General features: G+C 42.2%; 1 long non-coding RNA gene across 1 annotated transcript in view; it reads right to left on the bottom strand.

The window, feature by feature from the left end:
* Positions 1 to 606: 606 nt before the first annotated feature.
* The window catches only part of LOC138760055 (uncharacterized), an 84,312-nt gene continuing 77,146 nt past the window's right edge, over positions 607 to 7,772 (bottom strand). The window contains exon 3 of the long non-coding RNA XR_011355363.1: positions 607 to 687. This is a non-coding gene — a long non-coding RNA (uncharacterized lncRNA). The remainder of the gene's footprint in view (positions 688 to 7,772) is intronic.

The following is a 7,772-nucleotide window of genomic DNA, read 5'->3' as shown; positions in this document are numbered from 1 at the left end:
ATGGGCGATGCAGTACCCCTCAGTCACTTCTGGCAGCCTTAGTGTTGTGTTTGATGTGCCCAGCGTGAGACCTGAGCCCATGGCTTTGTGTGTCAAAGGAAAGGCTGCAACCAATTCAGCTGGGTTGATGCTGAATTTCCTCTATATAGTTCACTTAAAGCTTAGCAGTCAGCTAATGTTGTAAGACAGCAAATATCATATGCAAATTATGTGCTTTTTGTGATTCAGAGAGTCCTTTCCCTCAACAGTGAGCCTTAAGAGGCCGGAATACTTTGCGCCAATGTGTAAGAGGCAAATTGGAACAAGGACAGATATTAATGGGAAGTGCTTGCATGTAATTTTGTACAGTCTCTCAGGGTTTACTTTAGACTGAACAACACTTACCTGACACACTTTCTCTTAGTGAATACTAAAAGCAGCCTGTTTATTTTCTGGCCCCAGGATATTTTCAACTCAGCTGGCTTGGAGCAGCAGAATCTGTTGGAATGGTTTCCCAGATATTGTGGTATATTAATCTTCCAGACACACAATCACAAACCTGCATTATTTGTTCTGCTTCAGATATTACAATCAAATGTGTTTATCTATTCCTTAACTATTTACCTGACTCCAAAGTAAAGTCCTCTTTGTCTCCTGAATATTTCTTCCAATTCCAGCATTTTCATACTCAAGCTTCATTTCTCACATCTGTTGTCAGAACAATAAAAAAGACAATCAAACAATTTCTGTGCTTTTGAGGCTGAAATATACTTCTTACAATTCTGAGGAAAAGAACTTTCAGGATCAGAAGACGTACCGCCACAGCGATCTGAGACAGGATGTGATCAGGAATGAAGGCCTGCTGTGGATTTGAATTGAGCTTGAACAGGGTGCTGGGCAGTGCGAGTGAACAATACCAATAAGTGCTCACTGTGGGAGTGGGAACCAGTTGTGGGACCCAGCACATTTTGACCATAGAAATTCACAAGAACTGCAGGAGCTGGAGAGACCCAGCGGATCCGACAACATCCACGGAGAGTAGTGGACAGTCAACAGATCAGTTTGGGATGTTTTGTCGAGTCTCAAGAAAGGGTCCCGGCCCCATACGTTGATTGCCCATTTCTTTCCATTGAAGCTGCGTGACCTTTTGACCATGACTGTCTGCCTGCCTATTCATTTCGCTTTTGTGTTTCATGTTTCAGACTCTCAAGTTACCTCATTACCCTCCTCCCTTGTGTCATCTCCACATTTTGAAATGGCCTCAGGTGGACAGACTGCTATGTCATGGTATTTATCAGGTAAAGCAGCAATCTTTTTTCTGACCCCAGAAAGCACCACATTGCACCTTCCTTGTTCAGAAAATGTTCCTCTCATCATGTAGAGCGCGTCTCATACATCACTAGACTGTTTCCTGCTCCTGAGTCAGTCTCCTGGTTCTAAGCACTTCAACTATCTTTATGTGCTGCTTCCAGAGTAATTTATCAATAGCATTTTTGGTGATCCATACAACTCACCAAAAAGTTTACTTTGTTAAACATGATGCTCCTTTAATAAATGAGGGCTTATTAAATCTCCTCATTCAAGTGACATGGTTAGTGCAGCGGTCTAACAGTGCCATCAACCTGACTCCTGTGGCTGTGGAGGTTTTCCCCCAGATGCTCTGGTTTCCTTCCTTGTTTCAAAGGTGTACTGAGTCAGTAGGTCAATTGGACAGAGGGGTGTATTTGGGCGGTGTGGGCTTGTGGACTCGTAGGGCCTGTTACTGTTTCTCTAAATTAAAATTTAAAGGATGGTTAATTTTGATCTGGATCGTTAGATCCTGCACCTTTTACAACAGAGATTAGAGTTATTACAACACAGAAACAAATCTTTATGCATAAATTATTCATGCTAGTCAAATTGCCAAACTGAGCTCATCCCAGCCTGAAGTTGCTGGGAAGTTCCTTATTAAAAGATCATAAGAATTAGGAACACGAATAAGCCATTGGGCCTTTCAAGTTTGTTCTGTGACTTACCTGTGGCACATGTGTACAGTTATACATTGACTTTTTGTCTCCAATTCCATTCCCCCCCTCAACTTCACCCATTTTCATCCACCTATTCCCCATACATTTCACCCACCGGATTACCTGTCCCATCCAATTCCATTTCTCCTTAATAGTTCCCATGATCACCTTCCTTACTTCTTGGGCTTCAGCACAGGTAGTCCCCGTGTACATATTTATCATGGTCCAGCAGCAGTTTCCTCCTTTACCGTCCCCTTCCCCCACCTGCCATTTGTCTTTTTGCTTTCACCTCTCACGTATCTGTGTGCCTCTCGACTCCGCTCCCCATCTGCCCATCATCCCACACTCCTCCTTGGTCCACCCATCACCAACCAGCCCTCTTTCACCCCTCCCCCTTTCCTCTTTATATTATATTTCCTCTCCACTCTCAATCCTGATGCAGGGTCTCAACCCCAAATGGTGAAAATTCTTTCCCCTCTAGATGCTACTCTACTAACTGCATTCCTGAGTTCTACTGCCATTTATCTAGATACGGCTGACTTCAATGCCATTTTCCTACATCGTTCACCAAAACTCATAATTCATTTTCCATCCAACAATGTTTGAACAAATCACACTCCCTGGGAGAGGAATTTCTGCATGAAAAAAGAACCCTTCTAATTTCAGTCCGGAATAGGCCACTTTTTCTTCCTAGATTATTACTACCCCCACTCCCGTTCCCTATTTCTGGACTCTTGAGCCAGAGAAAACATCTTTCTCTATATTTACAATTTCTCAGCCTCTAGCACCTCATCCTCTCCAAAACCATATCCAAGGGGACTCGTTAGTCAGGGCCACAGATAGGAGATTCGCCAGTTGCAAAAGAAACTCCAGGATAGAGTTACTCCCCAAGTGATTAGGACAGGATGTCTTTGAGTGGGTCCAGAATATTTTTAAGGGGAAGGATTGTGGTACATATTGGAACCAATGACATAAACAGAATTAGGCCAGAGGTCCTACAAATTAAGCTTAGGGAGGTAGGAACGAGGCTGAAGAGCAGGCCCTCCAAGGTGATAATCTCTGGATTACTCCTGGTGCCACGAGTGAAGGAAGGTCAGAACAGGAAGATAGTGCAGATAAATGTGTGACTGAGAAGATGGTGCAGGGAAAAGGGTTTCAAGTTCTTGGATCATTGGAACCTTTTCTGGGGAACCTTTTCTGAGGAAGGGGTGACCTGCACAAGTGGAACGGATTGCACCTGAACTCAAAGGGAAGCAATATTCTGGTAGGGAGGTTTGTGATGCTGTTGTGCGGGGGGTGGGGGGGGGGGGGAATTAGAATGCGGTGTTTCAACAAGTTTCTCAGGGGGTTTGGGAAATAGAGTGAAGCAGAGGAAGAGGTGGTTGGCGCACAAGTTGGAACAGCTGGTAGGGAGTTTGTGTGGAAGGATGAGCAGAAAGGGCAACATTATGGCCATGAGGATATGCTGCAATGCAACAGGGACACAGAGTCAAATTTAACAAATAAAGGGCTAAAGGTTTTGCATATAAATGCACGCAGCATAGGAATAAAGTAGACAACCTTGTAGTACAGCTACAGATTGGTAACTATGATGTAGTGGTGAAGAGCACAGTGGACAATTCAACAATGCCAATATTTGCAGCAACTATGCAGAACCTGCCATTCCAGGATCGGCCTCCATAACCACCATTGATGCTGCTAAACAAATTAGTGACTAGCATGGCTGATCACATCTGATGGAGGCCAAGAAGATGGTTCAAGAAAAGATTTTTGGATGACATGGATCAAAGTGCAGCTGTGCTCAGGTGGCTTTGGTCAACCAAACCTACAGATGTTCATCAGTTGCGATTCATGTTCAGTCTGACCAAATTGTTTTTCACCTGTGTATTCCATGTTTCCTTCTGATTAAAGGCCATTCAGCTGATTGAGTGTATGCTGGTACGCAGACCAATCCCATTCACACAGGAGATTTCCCCATAATTAATCTTTCTAAATTCCACAGGGTTTTGAACCTCTCCGAGAGGGTGCCAAAGGCACAAAGGGCTTCAGCGCTAAAGGTTCTTGATCATGTCATAGGTTTGTATCTGGTGCTGGGGTTGCCAAGGGATTGTATTGGAATCTGTGCAGCTGCAGAGACGACAGGAGCACTGGAGACAAATCCATGGACACTCAGTAACTCTTCTCTCTGTCTCGTACTGGAAGAGGTGCCGGACGACACTAATGGTGAGTCCTTGTCTGCCTGATGGCAGGAAGGCGGCAATTTCGTGTAATGTTATATGTTCTGTACTATTACATGGCACTGGTGTCACTAGGGGGCTGTGAACCACACCAGGTGACACCATCAGAGGGGGTGACACCAAAATGACTGTCTATAAAATGTTTGGACAGTGTTTCAGCAGAAATTTATCATTTTTTTAATAAAAGCATCCCTGTAATTAGCTATAACAACAAAAACATTTCTCATAAGGCCAGCTGACATGTATCAATATACCTACAAGGATAAAACTCAATGCTAATTTACTTTTTGAACCTTCTACTGTGCTCTGGTCACAGCTGTCATTATTCCCCAATTACAACGATGCTTCGAATCACGTGGTTTCGTCTGCACGTGCTACAAGCGCGCGCTGCTGCTTTGGTGGCTCTGGTGTTTTTATAGTCGCTGATTTTGTCAAATGTTCTGGTGTTTCACCTACAATATTGTGGTCATTAGTATTTGTGAACTGACATCAATAACTTTTTTGAGAATAAAGTTGTAATTAAAGGAAGAGAAGGAGAAAAATCAAAAAAAGCTTCTGCTCAGTTACAAATGATGTTGCAATTCAATGTAGAAAGATTTTATGAAACAATTCTGCTAATATTTATATAATTTAATAATACATTTAAGCAACTTACAACTATATTTATCACATATTATTCTATATTTTTACAACTATACAATTTTTTCATATACTGTTAATTTGGTTTTTTTGTTTAAAGGTGTAATTTTAATTTTTCTAGTTTATCTCACCATTACATTCAGTGATATACTGGAATTACGATTTATGATTTATTAGTACAATAAACATTACTAAGGATTCTGTATGGTCTGGTATGGGAAGAGGTGGTTGGGGGGGAGGTGGTGACACCACCTCTATTGATGCCACTGTTACATGACAATAAAGGAATCTTGAAAACCAGCACAGGAGCCTGGTCATTCATCTGTGTCTCTGCTACTTGAACATTAATCCACCTGTGTTCCTGGACATTTTGAACTTTTATTTTTTAAAAATGCATTGATATCTGTCTCCACCACTACCAGTGGTGTTATTTCTTTCTAAACTTTAACAACTCTCTGCAGAGGATTATATTTTAAAAAAAGAGACCATTGGCTTAATCTTTCTCCTGAATTTTCAATCTAAAGATGATACAAGATTTTATTGTACATGATATCCAATAAAGAGGAACTCCCAAGAAACCTTACGACAGAGAATGGATGGAATGTGTATCTCACTCACTCAAGAAGTAGTTGAAGGAAACAGTATGGGAAGAGGCTTCAATAGAACGTGGACATATCAAGTAAATACATTGTAGGATAGGACAAGAACAGGGAACTTTGGGAGCTCCACTTTTATTCCCAAGACTCCTGCATTTATACTGGATATTGTAAGGTAAAAACATCATGAGATGGGACCGGAGAAGGAGTCACCCAGTACTAAGGAGTAACAGGATGCAGATGTGACCTTGTACACTCAAGATAAGTTTGGCAATAACAAGAATGATGTGCAGCAGACTAACAGAGAAGGATAGCAACAGTTTATTCATTGGACAATGTCATGGTATGATCATTTACTAAGTACGTATCCTGAGGTATAAAAAAAACACCACTTGCTGATAACAGCAGAATGCGCCTTCTCCAACTAACACTGTTAGTTGCAAGTGTTACAATCCGGCAATAAAGAACAAAGAACCTTGATTTCGACTCAGTCTGGTGTCTGACTCACTCATTCTCGAATAAAGCAGACCTAACAATTTTGAAGCATTTGCTTAACACGATTATTCATTCCAATGAAGCTTTCAGCCCTTAGACCATGCATGATCGCCTCGTGCTGCTCCCCTTTGTTCTTCACTCTTTCTGTCCTACTGACCAAATCCTAATCTCTAACCATCTTGGATCTCCTAATCCGTCAGTTAAGAGTTCACTCTGTCCAGGTTCCCCATCCGCAACATCTACCCCAAGCCAAAAGTGTTTACTCACAGGCATCTTCAACTGCTGGCAAGTGGATTAGAAGCAAGCCACCCTTAATCCCATGGGATTGCCTGAGGGGATAGAAAGCCCTTCACTCAGACAAAAGTATTTCTGTTATGGGCCACCACTTTTCTCTTACGCACTCCTTATTTTCATATTTGACCTCATTCTCTGACCTTTGAACGGGATCTGTTCATTCAGAACCCCAGCCCACATAAACCCTTGGATGGCTCTCTCGCCGCCCTGTACTTCGTTTGCTGATTTTAGCAGTGAAAACTTATTGCTCCCCACTTTGAAATAAGCATTTTCCATCTGATCTTTGGCATCTTGTACCATCTCTGTAATGTTGCTGATTCCATTAGCTTTTTAACTCTCTTGGCAACCTTCCCTACTGTATTTTATCACTCCTTATGTACACTTCATTACAGTGATGACTTTTGTTCCTCCAGAGAGATTATCAGTTAAATCTGCTCCATTGCCTCTTAATGATAAAGCTTCATTCAATCTGTCACACAGCCTTGGTAATAGTTTATGCCCAATAACTAACCAATGAAGCCAAAACAGCTAAAGGCCAGTTTCATTCACAGAGACAGATAATGCATCTCACTCTTTTAAATGTTGAAAGCCACTTGGAGAAATTTAAAAATTTTTATTTTTACATTTTAAATTCAGGTATGCAGTATGGTAAAAGGCCCTTCCAGCCTACGAGCCCATGCTGACCAAATACCCCAATTAACCTACAATCACCAGTACATTTTGAAGGGTGGGAGGAAACCATAACACTCAGAGAAACCCACACAGACATCGGGAGAATGAACAAACTCCTTACAGACAGCGCCGGTTTCGAACCCAGGACGCGAGCACTGCAATAGCATTGCACTAACTGCTCTTCTAACTATGTCACCCTGACATTATTGTCTGGCCCTGTTCAACTTACCAGTGCTGTTTGCTTACATTCCCTAATCTTACCTTTGTATTTAATTCTTCACTCTGCTTTCTCTACTCTCATCCTTAGTTAAAAACTTGCTATCTTCTGAAGACTTGACCTACAATCCATACCAGATAAAGCCCTGTTCTCTTGTGTTCCAGGTCACAGGAAGCCCCTACATAGAACACAGTGGCTATAATGAAAGTGGATAGTAGACTTGGATTGTCACCTTGTCGTGGTGGAGAAGCTTGTATGGTCCTGAGATCCTGAGAGTGATGCCGTCTGGAGCTATGTTCCTGGTAGAATCACCCATGGCAGTAAGGTCGAGGGGGAAGTCCCTGACGAAGAACAATCCAACCAAGACCTCAGTGGTGGAACAGGCAGACAAAGTTACCCTGCATGGCTGTGAAGGTGGACGAAGGCTGCAACAAATCCATCAGCTTCAATTGTCATAGTTTCCATGCCATTGGAATTTGTTGGTTGATTTCTGAAGTGTTGTGTGCTTCTTGGAGTGCAACATTAAGTACATGTTAAACAAATACCCATACAGGCATCTTTTCTCTGTGGGAACAATGGAACGAAGTCCATCATTCTCGACCTCGAGGGACAGCAACAACGAGATACACAAAATTGC

The sequence above is a fragment of the Narcine bancroftii genome, chromosome 4 (genome assembly GCF_036971445.1).
Source record: "Narcine bancroftii isolate sNarBan1 chromosome 4, sNarBan1.hap1, whole genome shotgun sequence".
Classification (NCBI taxonomy): domain Eukaryota; kingdom Metazoa; phylum Chordata; class Chondrichthyes; order Torpediniformes; family Narcinidae; genus Narcine; species Narcine bancroftii.
Note: the sequence above shows the minus strand (reverse complement) of the source record. Positions and strands in the feature narration are given on the sequence as shown.